The 16,748-nt window shown below is 37.0% G+C and overlaps 1 protein-coding gene and 1 long non-coding RNA gene across 3 annotated transcripts in view; both read left to right on the top strand.

Moving 5' to 3' along the window:
- The window catches only part of Tmem131 (transmembrane protein 131), a 174,694-nt gene that overhangs the window by 3,288 nt on the left and 154,658 nt on the right, over positions 1–16,748 (top strand). The gene's annotated exons all lie outside the window — the stretch shown is intronic.
- Positions 1–16,748, top strand: part of LOC141414875 (uncharacterized) — a 34,289-nt gene that overhangs the window by 2,929 nt on the left and 14,612 nt on the right. Inside the window, exon 2 of the long non-coding RNA XR_012439829.1 lies at positions 834–16,748. This exon is cut by the window's right edge and continues 14,612 nt beyond it. This is a non-coding gene — a long non-coding RNA (uncharacterized lncRNA). The remainder of the gene's footprint in view (positions 1–833) is intronic.

The raw sequence follows: 16,748 nt of genomic DNA, 5'->3' as shown, positions 1-16,748 counted from the left end.
TTAATTTTTTGCCAGTGTGCTATAGTTTCATGTGCAGATTTTTGTTTTAAGCTATGATTGTGTCATAAGTGCAGAAGAACAGTACAAAGTACTTTCCCTACAAAGCATAAGAACTGAGTGCTTAGGACTAAAGGTGAGAAGAGATTAAAAAACATTTGTCTTAGGGTAGTAGAATTGATCAGGAAAGATATTTAATATTTACTTTGTAATGTAAAGATACTTTAAAGTGACTTCTTTGTTTTTTTTTTTTTTTTTTTGCTGTGCTTGGGTTTGAACTCAGGGCCTACATTTTTAGCCACTCTACCAGCCCATTTTTGTGATGGGTTTCTTTCAAGATAGGGTCTCTTTTTACTATTTGCCTGAGCTGATTTTGAAGCTATCCCCCTGATCTCTGCATGAGTCTCTAAAGTGACTTTCTTAAGAGTAAGATGTATTAACCCTTTGTAGGGGGTAAAGTAGCTTTTAATTTAAGGCCTATTACACAGAATAGTGCTTAATAAGTGCTTCACTGATGAATTTGTTGTTATTGTTGGTGGTGGTAGTTGTTTTGTTTTTAGTTTTCGAGACACAGTCTTGCCATGTAATCCAGGCTGGTTTGGAACTTCCTGTGTGTCCCATATTAGTCTCCAATCTGGGATCTTCCCTGCCTGAGCCTCCCACTGTGCTGGGATTACAGATGTATACCACCATGCCTGGCTACTAATGAACTTCTGTTGCTTGCTTTTACTAAAAACTGTTTGTAACTATTAGGAACATCAGAGTCCTAGACCGGAGGGATAAGTATTCTCTCTCTTTTTCTTACTAATAACTTTTTCTTTTTCTGATTTTTACAGTAGATCCTGATATGCACCTGCCAAAAAGATCAGCTTTGGGAGATGTAAAATCATTTCATTTGTTATCCAGAGAAGCTCTGAAACAGACTACTCTTGGGAGAAAAAAAAATAAAACTTTTGCTTGGTGTTTGGTGTTGTAGACATTCTCTCTTATCTCCATGTGACTTGAGCTTTGTGATTGGTGTTGCCAGACCAAGAGGCCCTTTTCGTATGGCTGAATTTTTCCTTACTGTCTCTTGGGCACTGTTCTGGTGTCTGGGCTTTGTGCTTCTTGGTTATTGTTGTGCCCAGCTGTGGGTTGCCACTCTCCAGTTGTCAAGTAGATGTCTTCCTCCATATGTGCCTGGCTGTTGACACACATATAGGGCAGGATTATCTTGTACCATCTCTAGTTTCCCAGGTTTTATTAATGCCATAATTAGTCCCCTGTCACATTGGATTCATTTCTGGCCCTTTGCCAAGTGGTGTCGTCAGTGCCTGTGACCCCCTCCTTGGTCAGCTCTTGCATAGCCTCTATTCAGCTTCGGGCACTGCAGTAGATGCTCTCAAGTCTGTCCTTTCCCTATTTCTGTTCAGTCCTGCATGCCCCCCTTTGAATTTGCAGCATCTTTGTTACTTTGTTATCATTCATTTAGACAGTTGTGTGTGTATTGCCTTGTTCAGCCACTTAAATGATTTAATGGGTGTCATTCTTCACCCAAATTTCTTTCCCTTCTTCCCATTTCCCCTTTCCTCCCCTCTCCTCTTCTCTCCTTTCTTCCTTTTTTTTTTTCCTTTGGCAGTACTGGGGTTTGAATTCAAGAGGCCTCGTGTTTGCCAAGCAGCACCTCTCCTTCAGCCTAAGATTGGATTTTCCTTAGGGCAAAAACCTCTCTCATTTGTAACATGTATGTAGTTTTGAATGAAGTTTTGCCTAAAATTATGTCATTTCTCATTTTTCATACCTGTGACCTGGGTTTAAGTTTAAGAGTTTGTAAAAGCCTCAACCCAGGTGTAGGTGTCATTAGGAGATTTGATACTAAAGGACATTGGCTGACACCACATTTGTCTTCTGCATATTTTGCTTTCCTGTGTAACTAAACTGAGTTGTATATAATTACCTGAATCATCATTCTTGTGACTTTTGGATTTTAAGATTTTCAGATCCCTCACAAAACCCCAATATATTGATCATAAAGTTGACACATGGAAAGGTTAGGTAAATACTCAAGGTAACAGAGCTGGTAAATGGTAGGGGCAGGGTTCCATCCCAAGCCATTTGTTCCTAGAACTATGCCATATAATATCAAATGAGAATCTATGAACATACATTTTATGTACCAACTTGGAAAAGAACAGACATGCCATTTTGTGCAAAACCAATGTATTAAGTATTAGAGTGATGTACATATTTTTTGTTTTTAACTTTTTTTTTTTTTTTTTTTTGGTGGTACTGGGGCTTAAAGTCAGGGTCTCATGTTTGCTAGGCTTGCTAGGTTTGCTAGGCAGATGCTCTACCACTTGAGACACTCTGCCAGCCAAAAGCTATCAACTTGCTATCCATAAAATGTTCATAGCCTATTCTAAATTGTGATAGTTTTTAAAAGGAAATCAATGAGTAAATAATCCAGGGAAATGAATTTTTGGTATTGTAAGCTACTGATACTTCGATTTTGATGATTTAGGTATCTGGTTATATTGCTCAAATTAAGGTTAAGCAATATTGCATTCTGTGAATTCTCCTTAGCTCTCAATTGGTGTGACAAATTAGTATAGATACGTGGAATATTTTTAGAAGTTTACCCTGGTTTAAAAGGTAGTGGAAATAATCCATTGCCTGGTACTGGAATTTGCTTTTGACAGTCTTTCAGATTTCAATTAAGAGTTCAAGGGATTTAGAAGATGTTCATTTCTGGTGGTTTGTTTTTTTCTTATGAAAGCATTTGAGAATTAGCTTTTGCTGTTTGCTGGCTTCATCTTGTTGCACGTAATACGGGCAGAAGTAAGTATGCCTAAGGTCTAAGTGTCCTTGACATAGTCTGTCATGATAGTGTGAAATCTGCATTATCTGTTTGTTTTTATTTATTTAAAAACTATAAGTTCTGGTAGAAAACACAAAATTTACCATCTTAATCATTTTAAGGATACAGGTCAATAATGTGTGCAAATATCTCTTCAAGGCTCTACTTTCAGTTCTTATATGGAGTTTTGGGATGATATGGTAGTTCTAGTTACAATTTCTTTAGCAACTGTCCCACTTTTTCCATGGTAGCTGTACCATTTTACAATCCCACCAATAGTTCATTAGTGTTCCAATTTCTCCATACCCTTACTAACACTTTTTTTTTTTTTGATACTGACCATCCTAATGTGTATGAAGTGACATGTCATAGTGGTTTTGATTTGTATTTCTCGAATGATAGAAGATGTTGGACACCTTTTTCTGTATTTTTGGCCATTTGTTTATCTTCTTTGGAGAAATGTCTGTTTAAGTCAGATTTTTGTTGTTGAGTTGTAGGAGTTCTCTTTATATTCTGGATAATTAATAACCTCGTCTCAGAAAATTTGCAAATATGTTCTCTCATTTTGTGGGTTACCTTCATTCTGTTTATTATTTTCTTTGATGAACAGAAGTTTTTGTTTTGAATTGGATATGGTGGTACAACATACAACACGCCAACATTTGGGAGACTGAGGCAGGAGGATTGTGAGTTTGAGCCATCCTAGGCTTCATAGCAAGAACTTGTCTCAACTCCTCTCCCCCCAGTAAACCTGTTATCCCTGCTACTGGGAAAGCTGAAGCAGAAGGAACACAAGTTCAAGGCCAGCCTGGGCAATTTAGTGAGATCCTGTCTCAATAAAAAGAATGTAACTTGTCTAGCATTGCTGAGGCCCTGGGTTCAGTGTTCAATTCCTAATAGGGAAGAATGCGTGTGTGAGTTGTTTGTAGTCCCAGTTGTCTATTTTTGCTTTTGGTGCCATATCCAGGATATCATTGCCAGGTTCAATGTCATGGAGCTTTCCCCCTAATTTTTCTTCTAGAAGTTTTATAGTTTGGGATCTTAACATTTAGCTTTTAATTCATTTTGGGTTAACTTTTCTGTATGTTACAAGGTAAAGGATCCAACGTCATTTGTTTTTCTTTTTAAGCACAGTGTTGATTATCCTACACATTAACTCTGCATAGGTGATAGTCTTCTAAAATCCGTTTGTCCTTAGCTACAGTTCACCCGTGGCTGTCAGTATTTCTGGAAGTGCTTATTTGTGACAGTATAATCACAATTTTAACCTTCAATAAAGTGAGACAAGGACCAGCTGTGGTGGTACAACCTGTAATCTTAGCTACTCTGGGGGCCATAGGTAGGAGGATCTTGGGCTGAGGCTGGACCTAGGCAAAAATCAAAAGATCCTACCTGAAAAATAACTAAAAGCAAAAAAGAAAGATAAAGGGTTGGTTGTGTGGCTGAAGTGGTAGAGCACCTGCCTAGGAAGCATGAGGCTGATTTTAAACTCCAGTGCTGCTTTCCCAGTGTAAATCAATCAATCAATCAAGCATGTAAGCAAGGCAGCGTAACACATACTAGTTCTTTTTGCAAGTACAACTTAAATGTCGATTTTGGAAGTTTTTAAAAAAGTAAACCAAATAATCATGTTGATTGTAAAACAATCCTCATTTAAAAAATAGACATTGCCAAATTGCCTTGGAAGAAAACTGTATCAATTAAACCATACTGTGTAACAGTACCCACTTTTCCCCACATTGGCTGTTACCATTCTTTTAAGATCTTACCATTGTGTCAGTAAAGTTGTCACATTGTTTTAAATTGATTTTTAGAACACTTATTAGTAAGACTGAACACTTACACATTTGCTGGCCATTTTCTTTTTCTCCCTCCCTCTTTTTCTCCCTCTCTTCCATCCCTCCCATTTTTCTTTCACCCTTTTTCCTTCTTCCCTTTTTCCTTCCTCTGTCCCTTCCTTCCTTCCTTCCTTCCTTTCTTTCACTTTTGAAACAGGGTCATTATGTAGCTTCAGCTGGCATGGAACTTGCTGTGTAGTCTAGGCAGGTCTCAAACTCACAATCGCCTCAGCCTCCACAGTGCTGGGATTATGGGCATTCACCATCATACACAGCTCTATTTGTCTTCTTTTTCTTGGTCCTGTCTTTTGTCATTTTTTCTATTGGTGTTTTAAGTTTTTCTTTTTGACTTAAGAGAACTAAATTAAGGACAATTCAAAATATCTGAATATTTTGTATTTTTATTTTTCTATTTATCAACCAAATCTGTTAACACTTTAGTGGTTTCTGTGTTTGTTGTCATGCCTTAAAAGTCCTGTGCATAAAGATTATATATTCACTACTGTTTTGTCTTTATGCTTCTATTTTTAAATGCTTATTTCTTAACTTTTCTGAGTATATTGGTATCAGATAGAGGATCTATTTAATAAAATCTGTTTACATTTTATTTGCTGGCTTAGAAGTTATCCCTCCTCCTTAATTATTATTCTTCCAAAGGCATTTCTTCTGTTTTTGTTTTTGCATTTGTGCAAAGGCATTTTCTTGTCTATCTTGTTTTTATTGCCTAAGAATTCTAAAATCATTTTATGAAAGAATTAAATTTTTAATTTGCTCTTTCTTTAGAATTACATTAATAAAGATGTGAAATTGGTACTTGTTAGTGTATGTTTTTTGTTTTTCCCATGTACATATAAAGTTATGCTGTATGAACTTGGCATTTTCTTAGGCCCAAGATGATTAAATAACTTATTCAACTCAGTATTAATCTGTATGTTTGTATGAATTATTGCATTGGCTAGAGCTTGAGAAGAGTGTCAGGTGCTATGATAAAAAAAAAAAAAGGGCACCTTGTCTTTTTCTGGTCTTTAAGTGTTTCATTGTGAGTTATGATCACAGTACTTAAAGCTATATGTTCTTAATCACAGGAAAGTTCTTGTTTTTGAAGTGTTAGTGTTATCAGAGGTAGAGGATATATTGTATCTGGTAGATTACGTTATGGCATTTTGACTTTAAGCTGTTGATTCTGGCTGTTTGAAGAACAGTGGCACTTGTCCTAACTTAGCTCCATCCAACTCTCCTGACTTAACCCATGGCTCTGCTCCTTAGGAAAACCTATATCATTGTGCATTGTTTGGGCTTCTTGCAGCTGCCAGGCCACATCTCTCACACACTTCCACATACTTGCTGCCTCTATTTGATGCAGGTGTTTTAAGGATAAACTTAGCAAGAAATGTTTGGAATTTCAGGAAAACCTTGAAGCATTCTTGAAGAACAGAGAATAGTAGAAAGCTACTACTTGTGCTTGGATAAGAAAACTCAGTATCATTAAAAATGTTAGTTCTCCCTTAGTTAACTTGGTATTTTTAAAGATATCAGCAAATTTTTTTTAATGGAGTTAGGAAAGTTGATAAATTTGCCTGGAAAGATGAATATGTAGGAATGCTGGGAAAACACTGAATAAGAAAAGTTACGAGGGGTGGCAAGCACAAGCAGTTATTAAAACATGCCCTTAAGGTGGTATATAATTGAAATAAGTTAGAAACTGGTGTATAGATAGATTAGCGAATACAATAGAAATGCCAGTAATTGAGTGAGTACACAAAGTTCATGCTAAAAACCTGTCTTTCTTCTGGGAGTCTGGAATTTTGGTATGTGCTAGGCAGGTCTGTATGACTAGCTCCGAGTAATGCTGGTGCAGTCTGTGATCAGAAGACTTCCAAATTCTTTGTGTCCCATCAGGAAAAATCCATGGCAGGACACATGGATGTAAAGGGAGTTTATTAAAAGTTAGGGAAGGGAAATACAAAAAAGGAACATGGTGGGGCCCAGGTGAAATCTATAGGCAAAAAGAGCCTGTTTTTTTTTTTTCTCCAGATGCTTTTAGATTCTATTAACCTATGGGAAGGAACTAGGTGATTCCCATTTAATAGTAAATGAGTGGGGAGGGGCATGGGCTGTTTCCAGGCCAGGTGAGGGCAGTCCCTCAGCTAGAGTGTGCTCTATGAATCCCGAACTTTCTCTAATTTTAGCCTGCCTCAGTAGCATTGTCTATAGTAACCAAAACGTGGTAACAACTCGTGTTTATTGATTGATGAATGGATTAAATACAATGGAATAATGTTCATCCATAAAAAAGGAGTAGGGAGAGCCAGGTATCACGGCACATACCTGTTGTCCTAACACTTGGGAGGCGGAAGCAGAAGGATTGTGAGTTCAAGGCCAGGCTGGGCTACTAGGAGATCCTTTCTTTAAAAAAAAAAAACAAAAAACAAATAGAAACATGAAATATTTAGAATAGGTCAGTCTATAAAAACAAAAAATAGATTAGTGGTTTCATGGACTGTGGGAGAGAGGTATGGAAAATAATTGCTAATGGGTATTGGGTTTCTTTTTTGGGATGATGAAAGTATTCTGGAATTAGGTAGTGGCTCTGAATATATTAAAAACTATGCACTGTCTACCTTAAATGGGCATAATGTATAGTCTGTTAATTATATCAGTAAAGCTGGCAAAGAACAAATTTTATTTAAAAATTAATATTGTTTTGGTCTAATGAAAAAATAAATGCAAACTAATGCAATTTCTCACTTACTTGAGTGGCAAAAATTAAAAAGATTGATGACACTTTTGGTGAGACTGCAGGAAAGCATATGTTGTCATATCTTCCTGGTAGGAATACAAAAAAGGGGCAACCTTAATGGAAAATAGGTTGAGACACTAACAAACCTGTGTACATGCTTATAATTTTGACTTCATAATCCTAATTATGGGAACTGACCCTGAAGATACACTCTTAACAATACAAATGCACACACACAAGGTTATTCATAGCATAGTTATTTGTAAATGAAAAATGTTGGAAACTGCCTACATGTCTGTTTGAAAAAAGAATAAGGAAGATCTTTAGGATCTGTTTTCTGAATACTTTGAAGCACAGAATATAGAGTGTACGCATGTGCATAGTATGCTACCTTAACAATGTTTTCACTGATTTTTTTTTTTACTCTGTGAATTTCCGTGCACATAGAGATTTGTGTAACTGCCACAATCAGTATACACAACAATTTCATTACCTCTGAAACTCTTGTGCTATCCTGTACAGTCACACCCTCCGTCCAGTTCTAACCCTTGACAACCACTGATCTGTTCTCCAGCACTGTAGTTTTCGCTTTTTGAGACTGTCTTGTGAAAGCAGTTGTATAGTGTATGTAATTTTGAGACTGTATGATTTTGAGACTTGTTTCTTTTTACTTAACATAATGTGTTTGGGATTCTCTTACTAATACACAAGTGTGTGTATTGGTAATTTATTTCGTTGTAGTGTCAATTAATATTCTGTTATATAATTGTACCATGATTTGTTTAGCCATCTGTTGATGAAAATTCAGATTGCTTCCATATTTGGGCTATGATAGAGCTGCTGTGAACATTCATTTCTGAGCCTTTGTATGTACCTATATTTCATTTTCTCTTGGGTAAATACCTAGGAGTAGAACTTCTGGGTCATGTGATAGTTGTACATTTAACTTGAGAAGCTGCTAACCTGTTTTCCAAAGTGGTGCTATTTTATATTCCCACCAGCACTGTGTAAAGAATTCCAGATCTTAGACTGGGCTGTAGCTTAGTGGTAGAGCACTTGCCTAGGCATGATACCCTGGGTTCAATTCCCAGAAGTGCCAAAAAAAAAAAAAAAAGAAAGAGAGGGAAGGAAGAAAAAGTTCCAGTTTTTCCATATCACTGTCAACATTTGGTAGGTCAGACTTTGTAAAATGTTAAGTTTTAACATTTAAGCCATTTTGACATTTAAGGTGTGCAGTGGTACGTCATTGTAATTTTAATTTGTGTTTCCCAAGTGAATAATGACATTGAGCATCTTTTCTTGTGCAGGCTGTGGTGAAGTGTCTTTTCAAACCTTTGCTCGTGTTTATATTGGGTTTTATAATTTTTGAGATTTGAGGGCTCTTTGTACAGTCCAGATACAAATCATCTGGAGGTACATGTTTGTAAGGATTCCCTCCTAGTCTGTGGCTTGCCTTTTTGTTTTCTTACCTGGGGTCTTCTAAGAATTGATTAAGTCTTAATTTATCAACTTGTTCTTTAATAGATCATGTTTTTGGTAATGTATCTAAGAAATCTTTACCTAACTCAGGGTCACAAAGATTTTCTCCTGCTTTCTTCTAGAATTTTTATAGTTGTAGGTCTTCTCTTTACATTTATGATCCTGTTTGAGTTAATTTTATATATAGCATGAGGTATGGATTTAAGTTCCTTCTCTCCCTCTCTCTCTCTCTTTTTTTTTTTCACATGTATATATCCAGTTCCATTTCCTGCTTTGTTGAAAAGGCTGTTCATTTCCAATTGCATTATCTTCGCACTTGTTAAAACTTCGCACTTGTTAAATGTCTGTTATACAGACATTTTTTTTTTCTGGTGACTCTTTTGCTCCAATAATTTATTTGGGTACTTTATCCCAGTACCACACTGTGCTGACTTCTGTAGCTTTATTTTATCTTACTTCATTTCATTTTACCTTATCTTAGTTTTTTGAGATGTCTCATTGCTGTCCTTCCTCCTTAGCCTTCCGAGTAGCTGGGACTAGAGGTATGCTCTACCACAGTCAGCTATGGTAATTACTGAAACAAGTAATGTGTCTCTGTGGTTTGAAGGTAAATGGATGCAATTGGAGAACATCATGTTAAGTGAAGTAAGCCAGGTTTAGAAGGACAAAAATGTATGTTTTCTCTCATATGTGGAAGATAGATCCAAAAGATAAACATACACACAAAAACAAACATGATCAAATACAAATTTATATATAGAACATGTTAATAGTGGAACTATTCTGTGAAACTCTGGGGAGGAGGGAAAGGAAAAGATAAATGAGAGTCTCAGCAATATCGAAATACATTACATCTGTGCAGGTAGAGGATCTAACAATATGTATTGAAAACTGTTGAATAATGGGGAGTGGAAGGGAAGGGATAAGGCTGAGTAATGGAAGGAGTTGAACTGGCCAAAATAATATTCACAATGGGGGAATACTTTGAGAAACCCCTTTGAGCATTGATTTTGGAGTTAATGATGAACGACAGGATTGTAAAATAGGTACAGTGTGAGGGGTACTTGTGGCGGGGGAGGGTGAATAGAGATGAAGGTAAGGGAAATTTGGTTAATAGGCTTCATATGCACATACAAAATAGAATGATGAAACCTCTTGCAATTGCTTTAAGTGGGACGGGGAGGAATTTGCAGGGGTTGAGTGTAGTGGAGACAATCTAATCAGTGTACAGTGTAGGGCTATTTGGAATTGTCACAATGAATCCCCCCTGTACAACCAATATATCCTAATAAAAATGGAAAAAAAACCCCCAGGTAATGTGTCTCTTCCAACTTGGTTCATTTTCAGAGTCTTTCACATTTTATTATGAATTTTAGAACCAGCTTATCAGTTTATACAGCAAAGACTGCTTGTATATTGATTGGGATTTTATTGAATGTATAGATCAGCTAAAGAACTGACAGCTTCTTAGGTGCTGATGGCTCATGCCTGTGATCCTAACTACTCAGGAGGCAGAGATCAGGAGGGTTGCAGTTGGAAGCGATCTTGGGCAAATAGTTCACAAGAAAATACCCATCACAAAAAAGGGCTGGTGGAATGGCTCAAATGGTAGAGTGTCTGCCTAACAAGCTTGAGGCCCTGAGTTCAAACACTAGTGCCACAAGAACTGACAGCTTAATAATACTTGGTCTTATGGTGCATGTACATGGATATTTTCTGCAGTTATTTAGGTCTTCTTTAAGCAGTATTTTGTAGTTTTCACTGTAAAACTTTTTATCTTTCATCAGATTTATCTCTGACATTTTGATAGTATGATATTTTAAAATTTCAATTTCTGATAGTCTGTTACTAGAACATAGAAATTGATTTTCTTATGTTGATCTTGTATTCTGCAACCCTGCTTATAAGCAGATTTTTTTGGTAGATCTCACTGAATTTTCTACATAGATGATCATATCAACAAATAGACACTTTCCTTCTCTTTTTTGTCTGGTTTGATGAATTTTGTTTGTCTTTTTAAACAGGAATGGGTGTTGAATTTATCAAACACCTTTTCTTTGTCTAGTGAGATTTTCTTGGGATGGTGGATGTTGATAATGATGAATTACCAGCCTTGCATTTCTTATTTGGTTATGATACCTTTTAATGTATCACTTTAAGTTTTTGGCTAAAATTTTGTTTAGGAGTTTTGTATCTTTGGTCATGAGGGGTACCATTCTGTTTTCTTGTAATGTTTTTGCTTTTGCTATTAGCGTGCTACTGGCTTCATAGAATTTAAATTATTTTTCCTTTGGTTTTATTTTTTCTATAAATGTGTTGTAGGAATTGTCATTGAAGCCATCCTGGCCTGGGATTTTCTTTGTGGGGAGATTTTTAACCACAATGTCAATTTTAAGGTATAGGGATGTTTAGGTTATCTGTTTCTTCCCAAGTGAGCTTTGGTGATTATGTCTTTTAGAGAGTTTGTACATTTCCTTTAAGTTTACAAAAATTGTTCATAATATCTTCTTACTGTCTTTTGAATATTTGTAGCATCTGTGGGAGGGATGCTGGTCTCATTCTTGATTATTATAATTTCTGCCTTCTCTCTCTTTTTTTTTTTGTGATCAGTTTGACTAGAGGTTTATCAGTTTTCATAATGTTCCCAGAAAAGCAGATGTATCTTTATTAGTCTCTCTATGTTTCTGTCTTTTTCTCTTTCATTGATGTCTACTTGGGTTTTTATCTGTTTTCTTTTGCTTACATATGATGTAATTTGCTCTTCACTTTCTAGATTCTTAAGGTAGAAACTGAGGTCTTTGATTTAAGACCATTAGGTATTTATCAAGGATTTCCTTAATCTGTGGGTTAATAGTTTTCATTAAGTTTAGGACATTTCCATTTATTTTTTCTTTAAATATTTTTCCTGTCTCACTCCATCTAACCCCAGTTTAGAAACTCCAATAACCCACAGCTCCCGGTACAGTATAGTTTTGTGGATTTTTTTTCCTGTATGTTCTATTTCAGGTAGGTGTATATTTCATTTCTCTACTTTTTGAATATTTAGAACACATCTATAATATTTATTTTATTTTATTGTCTTGTCTGCTAGCTAACATCTGTGTCCATTTTGGGTTGGTTTCAATTGATTATTCTTATGTTTTCTTATCTGTTTGTATGCCTGGTAATCTTTGATTGGATGCCAGACATTGTGAGTTTTACCTTGTTGGAAGCTAATATTTTTGTTCTTGTGTGTATATGTCTGTATACACTCACACAGACATACATATGTATATAAATATATATATTTGAGCTTTGTTCTTAGATGTCATTAAGTTATTTAGAAACAATTTAATCTTCTTGAGGTCTTGCTTCCCCCTGCCCTGTGCTGGGGCTCAAACCCAAAGCCTTTTTCTTGTAGCTGAATGCTCTACCATTGAGCTACATTCCCAGTCTCTTGAGATCTTGCTTTTAAGATGTGTTAGGTGGGTCTGGAGCAGTGCTCTGTTTTGGATGTTCTCCACAACTGAAGCAAGGCCCTCCTCAATACTCCCCAATAGTCCATGAAGTGTTTTTTTTTTTTTTTTTTTTTTACCTAGTTTCACTGGTTGGAATAGCCACTCTTCCTGATGCTGTGTGAATGGCAGGCAGTGTTCTCTCTACTTTTGGATGGTTCTTCCCCTTGCCTTAGTTATCTCACATACATGTATGATCAGTACTTTGCTGAGTACTCAATGTACCATCCTGTCATTCTTTTTTATTTTGATAGTACTGGGGTTTGAACTTAGGGCTTCATACTTGCTAGACAGGCATTCTGTCACTTGAGCTACACCTCTAGCCCTTTTTGCTCTGGTTATAGGATTCTTGCTTTTTGCCCAGATCGGCCTAAACTGCAATTCTCCTATTTTAGGATTCCCATTGTTGTTGGGATGACAGGTACGCCTGGTTTTTTTCTGTTGAGATGAGGTCTCGAAAACTTTTTTGGCCTAAAACCAAATCATCCAGATCTCAGCCTCTCAAGTAGCTAGGATCACAGACATGAGCCACAAGTGCCTGGCGTCTTCTGTCATTCTTAAGGGTCATCTGCAGTTTTCTCCTTTTTCTGTGTTGTGTCCTATGAACTCTCACTGCCTAGGTTTCCTTGCTGTCTCAGCTTTGTCTCATCATCTTGGAGAATCTACTAGGCACTATCACAGTTTCTTTTCCCTGTGCTGTGGCCTAATAACTCTCTTAAGGCAGTAAACTGGGACAATCATAGGACTTAACTTATTTGTTTCCCGGCTCTCAGGGGTTGTCCTTTATTGACTGGTGTTGAGGTTCTGAAATTGTCATTTAATGTGTTTTGTCTGAGGTTTTGGTTGTTTCAGGTTGGGAAAGTACATTGGCCCATCATGCTGCAGAGTAAGTCTAGACATCTACAGTATTCTCCAGTATAAACTCTATTAGTATTTTCAGGCATTATTCCTGAACATTTTGCTATACAAGAAACTTTAGATAATTAATAAAAGATAGTGCATTAGTTTTCTATTGCTGTTGCTATTTCAAGCCACCAAGTTTGTGGCTTGAACAAACTTACAAACTTGACAATAAACACAGATTTATTGTCTTATGGTTCTGGAGATCAGAAGTCTAAAATGCTTATCACTGGGCCAAAATTGAAATGTTGGTAGGGTCTATTTCCTGGAGGTCCTAAGGAAGAATCTGTTCTTGACTTTTCCAGCTGCTAGAAGCTACTACATTTCTTGGCTTGGGGTGTCTTCCTCTATCTTCAAAGCCAGCATTAGGCAGCTCCTTCTCATGTGCCACCTCTCTAGTTCTCCCTCTTCTGCTTCCCTCTTCCAGTATTAGGGACATTGGATCCATCCCTATAATTCAAAATAATCTCCCTGACTTAAAAATCAGCTGATTAGAACCTAATTTCCATGGTACCCTTAATTCCCTTTTCCTATGCGACTTGACATATTTGTAGGATCCTGAGAATATGATGTGAACATCTTAGAGTGGACTGGTAGACATTATTCTGCCCACCACAGCTATCTACCTCTCAGTACCATTTTTTTTGTCTTTTACAGTGAAGAGGAATGGTTTTATATACACTTTTCTTCTTAATCTGCACACATGAAAATATATTATTAAAAACAATTAGTAAACCTTTTTTTTTCTCTTTTGAGTTTTTTGAGACAGTATCTTTAATGTAGCCCAGGCAGCCTAGAACTTAATGCCTATACTTTTTAAATGTGCTAGTTATATAACATTTATGGGTAGTTATTTTAATTTCATAATTTTCATGAATCATTCACACAATTTTTATCTATTTCATTTGGTCATCTGTACAAACTTTTCAAGCATGTGAGCGACTACCACAAATGTAATTTCTGGTAATTACTGTACCTTACATGTCAAGTGTGTTTTTCCTTCTTAAAATCATATAATGGTATCTTTTATCCCCCCTCCACCTATCCTGGTTAGCTTCTTGTGTTCTTTGTCATTGTTTATCAAATGGAACCAGCTGCTCATTTCTTGCATGGGCTTTTTTCCTATCAGGCCTTTAGCAATGTCATCCTCCACATGTCAACAATTTCAGTGATCTCTGAAAGTGTCAGCATGGTAGACCCAGAATTTTCTCCCTGACCTTTACCCATGATCTTTTATGAAGGCCTGCATGTACTTAATATTGACAGAATAACTTATGTACAGCAACTTTGAACAATTTGGTTATCACTTATGCTTCCATAGCTGTTTTTGTTTCTGTTTGTTTTTCAGTCCATGGTTGCTAGTATAGCTGTCTTTGTATGTAGCATTTAACTGCTGTCTTCTCATATGTTTAAACAATTATTGCTAAAACTCCAAAGTATTTAAGCCAGAAGTCCCTGTGCAAGATGAGTAAGAATTTTAATTATTCTTTATGCTCCCCCCCACAAACTGCATTATAAATCATACAAGTCCAAGAAGACTTGAGTGTCAGTAAGTCAGAGGGACCAGTTTCAGAGCTCACAGTCAGGCCCGGAGGTGTTTCTACTTTGCCTGCTATTTCTACTTTCTTTTGCTTTGCTGCTACTGGCACATCCCTGGATGAAAATGAGTTGGATGTGCCCAGCAGGGAGACCATCAGAAGTTGGCCAAAGCACTCAGCACTTTGTCCTTGCTGCAGGAGTAGTCTTGCATTGTCTCCATCCTCTGGTCCTGGTCCTGGAAACTGGAGCCCAATGAGCTGAGCACCTGTTGTCCTTCCTGACTGATGGGGTCCATTTCCTAGTGAACAGATGAAGCCAAGCCATCGAAGACAGATAGATCTTATATATTAATCATTTACTAGTTGTGTGTTTCCTTGGGAGAAAATTATTTAATTTTGGACTTTTGGCTATAAAATGGGTGTACACACGGTTATGTTGAATAATGTTAATTTTCTGCTATCTTCACATAGAAGACATTTTACCTTTTGTTCGTTCTTTTCTATACTATTCGCTTTGGACTATGTCTCTGTTTACATCTTCCCATGCCTTTCACCTAGTGAAAGAAACTGAGCATGAAGCTTTTGTCTCTTGGATTGGCCATTAATATTCTCATTATTCTTATTGAACAGTTCTTTTGGGTCAAGGGGAGCTTCAGGACATACCCCAAAGAAGTAGCCATTTCTTTAAGGTGTTGTTTTAAGTGTATATAAACTTTTTGTTCCTTTTCATTAGAAAAACAAATTTTCCCAAGTATATGCTCCCTGAGGATGAGTCTCATGCTTTGTACTTCTATCTCTCAATAGCACATTCCTGGAAACATTTTTATTCTGGCCACTGGCAGCACTGTTACAGTAATTCTCAGTCATCAAGGACAAAAGAATGGAATGTTGCCAGGATCTTGGTTTGCAGAGGTAGACCTCCCTTTGTAATTGCACATCAGACAGATTGTTATGAATGGTGCTGAGTAAAATTTAGAGAAGGGGGCAATTTTTCTTACTTATGGTAGCATCAGGTAGTCTGGGATTGTATGGAAGACTGCTTTGGAAGGAAGAACACATGATCAGTGCGAGGTACTTGGAGGCGAATGTGGGCTTGGGACTCTCAGTTTCCTAGTTCTGTCCTGGGGATTCTTATTTCATTAACTCACTTGAGCAGATTGTATATAGAAATATATGGAATAGTCTTCACCAGATGAGTGTGTAGCTATGTTTCTGACTTGTTATAGAATGAGTGCGCTAAGACTTTGAAATAACAGCCTGAGAAGAGGTGTGCCAGCACCGAAAGATACATTTGAAAATATCAGAGAAAGCCTGAAAGTGTCATTAATTAGAATCTGTAAAGGGAATGCTTTTGAAAACTTAAGATAGGCATTTGAGCATCTGCAGGACAGTTGGAGGGGACAGTCTGCAAGGAAGGAGGTGGTGAGGCAGAAGGGCCCAAATGAGGGGAGTGTGGCCGGTTGCCTGGAAGAAACTGGTGATAAAGTACAATTCTTTATCTAAACTCACATACCCCAGCCACCCCCCATCTTTAGGGGGCTGGCTTTAAGATAATATACTATATTCAGGGCAACTTCTCCTTTGTACAATTGAAGATAAAATCCTTATACATGCCCAGTAGTCATAATACATTAACAAATTCTTCCTTAGTGAGTTAGTTTTGTCAGCCAGCTGAGATACCTTTTTATTATATCCTCCTTGTTTTGATGGGATTGAGGTGCCTTAGAAGAGTGACTTGACTGGTAAGTTGGGGACAGAATGTAACCCTTTCACAATTGTAGCCAGGAAGTTTGCTATGGCCAGTCTCTGTCTTCACACGAAGACAAGTGGAGGCTGCTGAGAGTCACTCTTTCATTGTGCAGGCTTACCTACCAGCACATGCTAACAGTGCGTGGCACACTTTTGGAGGATTTCTGTTTCTATCTG

This window comes from Castor canadensis, chromosome 12 (genome assembly GCF_047511655.1).
Source record: "Castor canadensis chromosome 12, mCasCan1.hap1v2, whole genome shotgun sequence".
NCBI classification, from domain to species: domain Eukaryota; kingdom Metazoa; phylum Chordata; class Mammalia; order Rodentia; family Castoridae; genus Castor; species Castor canadensis.
This window is presented reverse-complemented; position numbering and strand designations above follow the sequence as displayed.